General features: G+C 46.5%; 1 protein-coding gene across 2 annotated transcripts in view; it reads right to left on the bottom strand.

Annotated features, from left to right (window-relative positions):
* Positions 1 to 12,819, bottom strand: part of LOC118398226 (voltage-dependent calcium channel gamma-6 subunit-like) — a 51,818-nt gene that overhangs the window by 20,487 nt on the left and 18,512 nt on the right. The gene's annotated exons all lie outside the window — the stretch shown is intronic.

Here is a 12,819-nt window from a genome sequence, read left to right as displayed (position 1 = left end):
TGCAGCGAAATCCAGATATTTGGACATGGGAGGAAATCTTGGACGGCAAAGGACCCTGGGCACAGCCAGGAGAATATCTCCAGCGCTGTCGGAGTCTCCCGCCTGTCCAGTGCCTCCTGTTCAGCGCTGCCAGAGTCTCCCGTCTGTCATGAGCCACCAGAGTCTCCCGTCTGTCAGAGTCGCCAGTCAGCATGGAGCCGCCAGAGTCACCAGTCAGCATGGAGCCGCCAGAGTCACCAGTCAGCATGGAGCCGCCAGAGTCACCAGTCAGCATGGAGCCGCCAGAGTCACCAGTCAGCATGGAGCCGCCAGAGTCGCCAGTCAGCATGGAGCCGCCAGAGTCGCCAGTCAGCATGGAGCCGCCAGAGTTGCCAGTCAGCATGGAGCAGCCAGAGTCGCCAGTCAGCATGGAGCAGCCAGAGTCGCCAGTCAGCATGGAGCCGCCAGAGTCGCCAGTCAGCATGGAGCCGCCAGAGTCGCCAGTCAGCATGGAGCCGCCAGAGTCGCCAGTCAGCATGGAGCCGCCAGAGTCGCCAGTCAGCATGGAGCCGCCAGAGTCGCCAGTCAGCATGGAGCCGCCAGTCAGCATGGAGCCGCCAGAGTCGCCAGTCATCATGGAGCCGCCAGAGTCGCCAGTCACCATGGAGCCGCCAGAGTTGCCAGTCAGCATGGAGCCGCCAGTCAGCATGGAGCCGCCAGAGTCGCCAGTCAGTATGGAGCCGCCAGAGTCGCCAGTCAGCATGGAGCCGCCAGAGTCGCCAGTCAGCATGGAGCCGCCAGAGTCGCCAGTCAGCATGGAGCCGCCAGAGTCGCCAGTCAGCATGGAGCCGCCAGAGTCGCCAGTCAGCATGGAGCCGCCAGAGTCGCCAGTCAGCATGGAGCCGCCAGAGTCGCCAGTCAGCATGGAGCAGCCAGAGTCGCCAGTCAGCATGGAGCAGCCAGAGTCGCCAGTCAGCATGGAGCAGCCAGAGTCGCCAGTCAGCATGGAGCAGCCAGAGTCGCCAGTCAGCATGGAGCAGCCAGAGTCGCCAGTCAGCATGGAGCAGCCAGAGTCGCCAGTCAGCATGGAGCAGCCAGAGTCGCCAGTCAGCATGGAGCAGCCAGAGTCGCCAGTCAGCATGGAGCAGCCAGAGTCGCCAGTCAGCATGGAGCAGCCAGAGTCGCCAGTCAGCATGGAGCAGCCAGAGTCGCCAGTCAGCATGGAGCCGCCAGAGTCGCCAGTCAGCATGGAGCCGCCAGAGTCGCCAGTCAGCATGGAGCCGCCAGAGTCGCCAGTCAGCATGGAGCCGCCAGAGTCGCCAGTCAGCATGGAGCCGCCAGAGTCGCCAGTCAGCATGGAGCAGCCAGAGTCGCCAGTCAGCATGGAGCAGCCAGAGTCGCCAGTCAGCATGGAGCAGCCAGAGTCGCCAGTCAGCATGGAGCAGCCAGAGTCGCCAGTCAGCATGGAGCAGCCAGTCGCCAGTCAGCCAGGATCCGCCAGAGTCGCCAGTCAGCCAGGATCCGCCAGAGCCGCCAGTCTGCTAGGATCCGCCAGAGCCGCCATTCTGCCAGGATCCGCCAGAGCCGCCAGGATCCGCCAGAGCCGCCAGTCTGCCAGGATCCGCCAGAGCCGCCAGTCTGCCAGGATCCGCCAGAGCCGGCAGTCTGCCAGGATCCGCCAGAGCCACCAGTCAGCCAGGATCTTCCAGAGCCGCCAGGATCCGCCAGTCAGCCAGGATCTGCCATTCAGCCAGGATCCGCCATTCAGCCAGGATCCGCCAGTCAGCCAGGATCTGCCAGAGCCGCCAGTCAGCCAGGATCTGCCAGAGCCGCCAGTCAGCCAGGATCTGCCAGAGCTATCAACCTGCCTGAGCTTCCTCTCAGTCTTGAGCTTCCTCTCAGTCCTGAGCTTCCTGTCAGTCCCGAGCTACCCCTCAGTCCCGAGCTACCCCTCAGTCCCGAGCTACCCCTCAGTCCCGAGTTGTCCCTCAGCCAGGAGCTGCCCCTCAGTCTAGTGGGGCCCTTTGTTAGGGTTACTAGACCAAGGTCGGCGGCGAGGGTCGTCGCAGAGTAAGAGGACTAAGACTATGTTGGAGTGGGGTCCACGTCCCGCGCCAGAGCAGCCACCGTGGTCAGACACCCACCCAGACACTGCCCTATGGGTTTAGGTGTGCGGTCGGGAGTCCGCATCTTTGGGGGGGTACTGTCACGCCCTGACCTCAGTATTTTGTGTTTTCTTTATTATTTTGGTCAGGCCATGGTGTGACATGGGTATTTATGTGGTGTGTTTTGTCGAGGGTTTTTTTGTAGGTTATGGGATTGTGGTTTAGTGAAGTAGTCTAGGTAAGTCTATGGTTGCCTAGAGTGGTTCTCAATCAGAGGCAGGTGTTTATCGTTGTCTCTGATTGGGAACAATATTTAGGCAGCCATATTCTTTGAGTGTTTTGTGGGTGATTGTTCCTGTCTCTGTGTTTGTTGCACCAGATAGGGCTGTTTTGGGTTTTCACGGTTCTTGTTTTTGTATATTGTTCATTTATCATCTTCATTAAAGATGTATAAAGATAACCACACTGAATTTTGGTCCTCCTCTCTTTCGACGGAAGAAAATCGTAACACACGAGGAATCGTACGTACACAAATGTAAGCAAGGTTTGAAATTATTATGTTTTAGTCAAGCACATTTGTTTGGACTTCTTGCGGTCAATTAGTATTCGACAAATTATTTGTAATCATGTTCCTCCAGAAAAAAGTTGATGATCCCTGGTCTACACAGAATAGTTATTGCCTGGTTCAGATCTTATCTATCAGATATATGTTATATTTTTTTCTCAGAACTTGGGGGGACAAATATCAACCACCCGCGGTCCACCAGTTGACGAACACTGTGGTAGACCCATTAGGGTTTCCAAACTCTCCAAAAGAATGTGGTTGTCGATGGTGTCAAAAGCCACACTAAGTTCTAGGAGCAGGAGAACAGATGCAGAGCCTTGGTCTAATTTACCACCTTCACGAGTGCAGTCTCAGTTCAATGACTGATCTAAAACCAGACTGTACTGTTTCGTATACATTATTTGTCTTCGGGAAGGCAGTGAGTTGCTGTGCAACAGCTTTTTCTAAATTGTTTTAGAGGAATGGGAGATTCAACATACTCTAGGCTGATAGTTTTTTACATTTTCGGGGTCAAGGTTTGGGTTCTTCAGGAGAGGCTTTATTTCTACCACTTTTAGTGAGTTTGGTGCACATCTGGAGGATAGGGAGCCGTTTATTATGTTCAACAAACTAGGGCCAAGCACAGGAAGCAGCTCTTTCATTTAGTTTAGTTTAGAGTTCGTACAGACAATAGCAAGTCAAATTCAAGGATTTAAGTACTTTTTCAAGCACTAATATTTATTTTCAAGGACCATCAATTTGAAAATTGTTGCTATTATGCAATTGTTTCTAGTTGCCACCAGATGGCGGTATATCGCCACAACCTCCTATATATTTATTTTACTAACTTACTATCTAGCTAGCTAATGGCATTTATAATCCACTTCTTCAATCAGATTGTTAACTAACTAGCAAATATTTTAAAGCTGCCTGATAAAGCTAGCCAGTTTATAGTAAAGCTAGAATGAATGTCTGAGGCTAGCTAAAGCAATAGTGGCTGTCAATGCAATGGCTGGTCTGGAGTTAATCTGAAATGTATCGTTATACACTACATGACAAAAAGTATGTGGACACCTGTTCGTCGATCATCTCATTCCAAAATCATGGGCATTAGTATGGAGTGGGTCCCCCTTTTTCAGCTATAACAGCCTCCACTCTTCTTGGAAGGTTTTCCACTAGATGTTGGAGCATTGCTGCAGGGGGACTTGCTTCCATTCAAAAACCAGAACATTACTGAGGTGGGTGATTAGGCCTGGCTCACAGTCTGCATTCCAATTCATCACAAAGGTGTACGATGGAGTTGAGGTCAGGGCTCTGGGCAGGCCAGTCAGGTTCTTCCATACCGATTTCGACAAACCATTTCTGTATGGACCTCACTTTGTGCACGGGGGCATTGTCATGCTGAAACAGGAAAGGGCCTTCCCCAAACTGTTGCCACAAAGTGGCAAACCCAGATGTTGCCAAACCCAGATTCGTCCGGCAGACTGCTAGATGGTGAAGAGTGATTCATCACTCCAGAGAACACATTTCCACTGCTCAAGAGTTTAATGACGACAACATTTACACCACACCAGCCGACACTTGGCATTGCATATGGTAATCTTAGGCTTGTGTGCGGCTGCTCGACCATGGAAACCCATTTCATGAAGCTCCCAACGAACAGTTCTTGTGCTGATTTTGCTTCCATAGGCAGGTTGGAACTCAATAGTGTGTTGCATCTAAGGACATACAATTTTAACCCGCAACGTGCTTCAGCGAGCTTGTGTGGCCTACCAATTTGGGGCTGCTCCTAGACGTTTCCACTTCACAATAACAGCACTTACAGTTGACCGGGGCAGCTCTAGCAGGGCAGGAATTTAACAAACTGGAAAGGTGGCATCCAATGACGGTGCAATGTTGAAAGTCACTAAGCTCTTCAGTTAGGTCATTATAATGTAAATGTTTGTCTATGGAGATTGCATGGCTGTGTGCTCGATGTTAAACACCTGTCAGCAACGGGTGTGGGTGAAATAGCCGAATCCACGAATTGCAACTTGGCTATCCTCACCAAAAGGCGATAGTTCTCTTGTATATTAAGAGTACAGAGACTGCAATGAGAAGGCATAATGTTCCTTTTTTTTTTTAATGTTGCATTTTTTGGGGCCGGAGGAGGTCCTGCAGATCTAGGTCCAGATAAAGCGTCCGGGGTAAAAAAGTTACATTTAAAAAAGTAGTGTGAGGACAAAACTAAAACTAAGACCTTGGTAAACATATATACAACGTTTGATTAAATAGTCATGAGGAGTTTATAAGTTTGGCAAGTAGCCAAGTAGCAACAAAGAGAACAGCAGTACGGAGACAATTCAGACGTGTATTGCGTCACCAGTCACGTGAAAAAGGGAATGTCCGTCCAACCATTGCAGGAGACACAAAATGGCCGTCCAGCCACTCAACAAAGTATTTTATTTCCCCAAAGGATCATTTAGCTGGCCAGGTGTTCAACCACCCCTCCCTAATTGGATTTCACAACAGGAACGGACATCAATTGAATGCCCGACAGCCTCAAGACACGACAGGACACCTCACCCGACTGAATGGCTCCAGCCATTCTACACTGAAGCTAAATTAAGATGACCCTGGATGGCCCCATCACATGTGGGAACCTGTCACTCAGCAGACTGGCTTGTTGGTGTGAAAGAGGATATGATACAACTGGCTGAGACACATGTCCCTAATTCACCCTGCGGCCAAATGTATTCATAGTGCGACTGCCCGGCACTGCTGGTAGACTTGGCTGAACGTTTCTGGTGTCATCTTTTTTACTTTATGTAAATCGAGTGAAATGCACACGGCTCTAGTCCCGGCTATTAGAAACACTTACAGCGCCTTCAGAAAGTATTCACACCCCTTGACTTTATCCACATTTTGTTGTGTTACAGCCTGAATTTTAAATGGATTACACTTAGATTTGGTTGTCCCTGGCCTACACACAATACTCCATAATATCAAAGAGGAATTCTGTTTTTAGACATTTTTACAAATGAATTCAAACGGAAAAGCTGAAATGTCTCGAGTCAAAAAGTGTTCAACCCCTTTGTTATGGCAAGCCTAAGTAAGTTTAGGAATAAAAATGTGCTTAACAAGTCACATGATAAGTTGCATGGACTCGTACCTCATCTCTGTACACCAAACAAACAGATCATTTTAAGGTCCCTCAGTCGAACAGTGAATTTCAAACACAAATTCGACCACAAAGACCAGGGAGGTTTTCCAATGCCTCGCAAAGAAGGGCACCTATTGGTAGAAGGGTAAGAAAAAAAAGCAGACATTGAATATCTCCATATACAGTATATAGTGTATGTAAATTAGATAAATAAATGTGGAATCAGTCAAGGGGTATGAATACTTTCTGACGGCACTGTATGTAGCCTCGTAGCTGGCGACGGTAGATAGAGGATGAGTCATATAGACAGAGAGGTAGAACCGCCCTTCCTCTCAACGGGTGTCCCCAGAGAAATAATCAGATGGCAGCATACTGTAATACTTATGTTCAGAGGTTGCCACTAATGTTCAGACAAAGTGATGTTCACTTTTCCATGCTCTCCCCAATCTTTGGCCAGTGCACTTAAAGCTGCGGTATTACGTAACAGAGGTCTGGCAACAGAACATTATTTTTTCAAACCAGCAATGTATGCAGGCAATTCCATGTGAAACTTAAAATGATCTACAATTTTTTTAAATTTACTTGAGCCTTTTCAATTTCAAAGAATAAAGATATTAGAATTTTATTTAAATGATTCAGTCTTTGATTCCGTTAAAAGGGAAAACTGAACTATCCCATAACCTGTCTATATGGTACAACTTCCTGTGGTAAATAAAGGAATGTGTTTGGGGGAAGTTGAGACGTCAGTCATCATTAGCGTGCCTTGGACCCAGTCAATAATTAATTCCAGCCACAACATTGAAGATATTGGTGTGGTGCTCCAAAAAGATCCCAAATCTGTTAGGTCTATTATTGTGGTACCATAACAAGGATAATTAGGGTCAGGCTAGAAGGAAAGGCTTATGTTTAGCACCATCGAGCCACAAATAGTGAAGAGCCCAGATCAGGGTTATGAAATGTGCTTAGTTGTGATCTTATAGGTTGGATAGGACTGCGTGACTGTTACCAATGCCAAGGATTTTACCCTCCTCCATCAATGGGGCTTTTGTCATTCCTGTGCAAAATGTGTACTTGGCAAAAGATTTAATACAACAATAATAAATAATCAGTTTTGGCCAGTGTTAACCTCTTACACTATATATAACTAAATGTAATTCAAACCAGGGTGTCTGTAGTGACGCTTCTAGCACTGAGATGCAGTGCCTTAGACCGCTGCGCCACTCGGGGGCCCAATGTAGCCTCGGTATTGTTATTTTACTGCTGCTCATAAATTATCTGTTACCTTTATTTATTTTTTTTATTTTCTTTTCTTAAAACGGCATGGTTGGTTAAGGTCTTGTGAGTAAGCATTTCACTTTAAGGTCTAATACACCTTTTGTATTCGGCGCACGTTACAAATCAAATTCGATTTGTCTTGAACAAATTATCTCCGCATGTGTGGTTCCCACCGTGAAGCATGGAGGAGGAGGTGCCTTCCTGGTGACACTGTCTGTGATTTATTTAGAATTCAAGACACACTTAACCAGCATGGCTACCACAGCATTCTGCAGCGATACGCCATCCCATCTGGTTTGCGCTTAGTGGGACAATCATTTGTTTTTCAACAGGACAATGACCCAACACCCCTCCAGGCTGTTTAAGGGCTATTTGACCAAGAAGGAGGGTGATGGGGGGCTGCATCAGATGACCTGGCCTCTACAATCATCCGACCTAAACCCAATTGAGAGAGTTTGGGATGAGTTGGACCACAGAGTGAAGGAAAATCAGCCAATAAGTCCTCAGCATATGGGGAAACTCCTTCAAGACTGTTGGAAAAGCATCCCAGTTGAAGCTGGTTGAGAGAATGCCAAGAGTGTGCATAGCTGTCATCAATGCAAAGAGTGGCTACTTGGAAGTTACTACATGATTCCTTATGTGTTATTTCATCGTTTTGATGTCTTCCCTATTATTCTACAGTGTAAAAAAAACAACCTTGAATGAGCAGTTAAAAAAATTGACTGGTACTGTATAAGCAAAAATGTCAGTCGAAAACGTTGCCAGAACCACGCAGTTCCCTAAAACAGCGGACTTTACATTAAATTGCAACTATTTGCGGCGGTAGACCATTTTTGAGTGTTAAATTCAACACTATTAGAGTTGATGTAACACTTGCATTTTTTCTCACTCTCAACTCCAACTTTACAGTCGACCCCCCGAGTGACCATTGCTCTCAAATTCAGCCATATGGAACAACAATAGCCGTGTGCAACCAGATGCAGTGCTATGAAAATGCCAATTGGGGTTGTGCACTGACCATGTGATTCTTATTGACCTCAGCAGATAAGAGGCCACACTGGCTGGACCGAAGTATCACTGGACAGTCTCTCACTGGACAGAACTACTTGGCGTTCACAAGGTAAATAGTGTCTAATGTCCATCTCACCTCTCTCTCTCAAACTCCCTCCTCAGCATCATTGTTCTTCCTGTCCATCCTCCTCCTTACTCGCCCTCTCTTTTCCACCCTCCTCGCTTCGTCTAGGAATCTGTTACTCTCTCTCATCCAACATCTTCTGTTCAAACTCTCTGAACTCTCCGAAACCCTTAAGCAGAATTAGCATTAGAAAATATATTTCTGATTTGGTTAATTTGATCATTATCATGGACAAGTGAAAAGGCACTTTCACCTCTTTTTATCAGGGTATTTACAAAAAATCTAGAAAAAGTACATTTTTCTTTAATGTGACAACCTATGCTTATGCAGTATTTGCCATATCAATATAATGTGAAGTCTACTGTATGTTCAGTATCATATAACCACCTTGCATTTTTTTTGTTTTATTTCCCCAATGGTCTTTGCTTTATATACAGTGCCTTCAGAAAGTATTCATACCCCATCCACATTTTGCTGTGTTACAGCCTGAATTCAAAGTGTGTTAAATAGTTTTTGTTCTCTCACCCATCTACACACAATGCCTCATAATTACAACATGACATCTTTTTAGACATTTATACAAATGTATTGACAATGACATACAGAAATATCTCATTTACAAAGTATTACACCCCTTTGCTATGACACTCTAAATTGAGCTCAGGTGCATCTAATTTCCTTTGATCATCCTTGAGACGTCCCTACAACTTGATTGGAGTCCACCTGTGACCAATTAAACTATTTGGAAATGATTTAGAAAGAAACACACCTGTCTATATAAGGTCCCACAGTTGACAGTGTACAGTATGTCAGAGCAGAAACTATACCATGATTTCCAAGGAACTGTCTGTAGATCTCAAAAATATAATTGATGAGGCATATACAGTATCTGAGGAAGGGTATAGAACAATTTCAATAGCACAGTGGTCATCGTCATTGGGAAATTGAAAAAATATGGAACTACCTAGACTCTGCCGAGAGCTGGCCGTCTGACCAAACTGAGCAACCGCGCAAGAAGAACCTTGGTCAGGGAGGTGACCAAGAACCCAATGACCACTCTGACAGAACGACATAGTTCCTTCACTGAGATTGGTGACCTTACAGTGAATACAACAGGTGTAGACCTTACAGTGAAAGGCTTACTTACAGGCTGTAACCAATAGTGCAAAAAAGGTATAAGGTGAACAATAGGTAAGTAAAGAAATAAAACATCAGTAAAAAGACAAGCTATGTACAGTAGCGAGGCTATAAAAGTAGCGAGGCTACATACAGACACCGGTTAGTCAGGCTGATTGAGGTAGTATGTACAGGTAGATATGGTTAAAGTGACTATGTATATGATGAACAGAGAGTAGCAGTAGCGTAAAAGAAGGGTTGGCGGGTGGTGGGACACAATGCAAATAGCCCGGTTAGCCAATGTGCGGGAGCACTGGTTGGTCGGGTCAATTGAGGTAGTATGTACATGAATGTATAGTTAAAGTGACTATGCATATATGATGAAAAAGAGAGTAGCAACAGCGTAAAAAGAGAGTTTTGGGGGGTGGCACACAATGCAAATAGTCCGGGTAGCCATTTGATTACCTGTTCAGGAGTCTTATGGCTTGGGGGTAAAAACTGTTGAGAAGCCTTTTTGTCCTAGACTTGGCACTCCGGTACCGCTTGCCATGCAGTAGTAGAGAGAACAGTCTATGACTGGGGTGGCTGGGCTCTTTGACAATTTTTAGGACCTTCTTCTTACACCGCCTGGTGTAGCGGTCCTGGATGGCAGGCAGCTTAGCCCCAGTGATGTACTGGGCCGTACGCACTACCCTCTGTAGTGCCTTGCGGTCAGAGGCCGAGCAATTGCCGTACCAGGCAGTGATGCAACCAGCCAGGATGCTCTCAATGTTGCAGCTGTAGAACCTTTTGAGGATCTCAGGACCGATGCCAAATCTTTTTAGTTTCCTGAGGGGGAATAGGCTTTGACGTGCCCTCTACATGACTGTCTTGCTGTGTTTGGACCATTCTAGTTTGTTGTTGATATGGACACCAAGGAACTTGAAGCTCTCAACCTGCTCCACTACAGCCCCGTCGCTGAGAATGTGGGTGTGCTCGGTCCTCCTTTTCCTGAGGTCCACAATCATCTCCTTAGTCTTGGTTACATTGAGGGATAGGTTGTTATTCTAGCACCACCCGGCCAGGTATCTGACCTCCTCCCTATAGGCTGTCTCATCGTTGTCAGTGATCAGGCCTACCACTGTTGTGTCGTCTGCAAACTTAATGATGGTGTTGGAGTCGTGCATGGCCATGCAGTCGTGGGTGAACAGGGAGTACAGGAGGGGACTGAGCATGCACCCCTGGGGAGCTCCAGTGTTGAGGATCAGCGTGGCAGATATGTTGCTACCTGCCCTCACCACCCAGGGGCGGCCCGTCAGGAAGTCCAGGATCCAGTTGCAGAGGGAGGTGTTTAGTCCCAGGGTCCTTAGCTTAGTGATGAGCTTTGAGGGTACTATGGTGTTGAACGCTGAGCTGTAGTCAATGAGTAGCATTCTCACATAAGTGTTCCTTTTATCCAGGTGGCACAGGGACTATGGTGATCTGCTTGAAACATGTTGGTATTACAGACTCAGTCAGGGACAGGTTGAAAATGTCAGTGAAGACACTTGCCAGTTGGTCAGCGCATGCTCGGAGTACACGTCCTGATAATTCGTCTGGCCCTGCAGCCTTGTGAATGTTGACCTGTTTAAAGGAGTGATCACACAGTCATCCGGAACAGCTGCCCCTTTGCACTCTCATGCATGCTTCAGTGTTGCTTGCCTCGAAGCAAGCATAGAAGTGATTTAGCTCATCTGGTAGGCTCGTGTCACTGGGCATCTCGCGGCTGTGCTTCCCTTTGTATTGTGTAATAGTCCTGCCACATCCGAAAAGTTTCAGAGCTGGTGTAGTACGATTCAATCTTAGTCCTGTATAGACGCTTTGCCTGTTTTATGGTTAATCTGAGGGCATAGCGGGATTTCTTATAAGTGTTTGGGTTAGAATCCCGCTCCTTATAGGGGCAGCTCTACCCTTTAGCTCAGTGCAGATGTTGCCTGTAATCCATGGCTTCTGGTTGGGGTATGTACGTACGGTCACTGTGGGGACGACGTCATCAATGCAATTATTGATGAAGCCCGTGACTGATGTGGCGTACTCCTCTTTTCGATCATAAGAGACAGTGGCAGAAACATTATGTACAAAATAAGTTACAAATAACGTGATAAAACACACACAATAGCACAATTGGTTGAGAGCCCGTAAAACTGCAGCCATCTCCACCGGCGCCATTATGTCCCATAACCTGCCAGAAGCACAACAGTCTCTACAGCACTTTACTAATCTCGGCTTTATGGGAGAGTGGCCAGACGGAACCACTCCTGAGAAAAAGGCACATAACAGCACACCTGCAGTTTGCAAAAATGCACATGAAAGACTGAGCACATAAGGCAAAAGATTCTTTGGGTCAGATGAGACAAAAATCGTACTCTTTGGCCTGATTTGTAAGGCGCTGTGTCTGGAGAAAACCAGGCACAACTCATCACCCACCTATCACCATACCTACCGTGAAGCACAGTGGTGGTAGCATCATGGTGTGTTGGGAAATCTGTTATGAATGTATTGTAATGTTTTTAAAATTGTATAACTGCCTTAATTTGCCCGACCACATGAAGAGCAGCCTTGGCAGCAGCTAATGGGCATCCATAATAAATACAAATACAAATACGAATGGTATGGAGATACTGGTAAGGATAGAGGGAACAATGAATGGAACCAAATACATGCAAATCCTTGAGACCTCGTAAGGGACAACGATTTTTTCTACAACGAGTCGGGCGCAAAGGACTTACTTCAGATACCCGAGAAGGCCCTCATCCCCGTCATTCGCGTGAGAAAGAGACATCGGGTACATCGGTCTTGTAAGGATCCAATGGTGAGTGGGTAATCTGCCTCTACCATCAGTCTGTCCTATTAGCCAACGTACAATCATTGGATAACAAAATAGAGGAACTATGATCACGAATATCCTACCAACGGGACAATAAAAACGGTAATATCGGTAATATGTTTCACCGAGTCATGGCTGAACAACGACATGGATAAAATACAGCTGGCAAGATTTATGCTGGATTGGCAAGATAGTACAGCTAACTCCAGTAAGAGAAGGGGAGGCAGCCTGTGTATATTTGTAAACAACAGCTGGTGCACAAAATCTAATATTATGGAAGTCTCAAGGTTTTGCTCGCCTGAGGTCGAGTATATCATGATAAGCTGTAGACCACACTATTTACCAAGAGAGTTTTCATCTATATTTTTCGTAGCTATCTATTTACCACCACAAACCGATGCTGGCACTAAGTCCGCACTCAATGAGCTGTATAAGGGCATAAGCAAAAAGGAAAACGCTCATCCAGAGGCTGCACTCCTAGTGGCCGGGGACTTTAATGCAGGGAAATTTAGATCCTTTTGACCTAATTTCTACCAGCATGTTAAATGTGCAACCAGAGGGGAAAAAAACTCTAGACCATCTTTACTCCACACACAGAGACGCGTACAAAGCTCTCCCTCACCCTCCATTTGGCAAATCTGACCATCATTTTATCCTCCTGATTTCTGCTTACAAGGA

This window comes from Oncorhynchus keta, chromosome 19, assembly GCF_023373465.1.
Source record: "Oncorhynchus keta strain PuntledgeMale-10-30-2019 chromosome 19, Oket_V2, whole genome shotgun sequence".
Taxonomy (NCBI): Eukaryota; Metazoa; Chordata; class Actinopteri; order Salmoniformes; family Salmonidae; genus Oncorhynchus; species Oncorhynchus keta.
The sequence above is the reverse complement of the archived record's forward strand: the minus strand, read 5'-3'. Positions and strand labels throughout refer to the sequence as shown.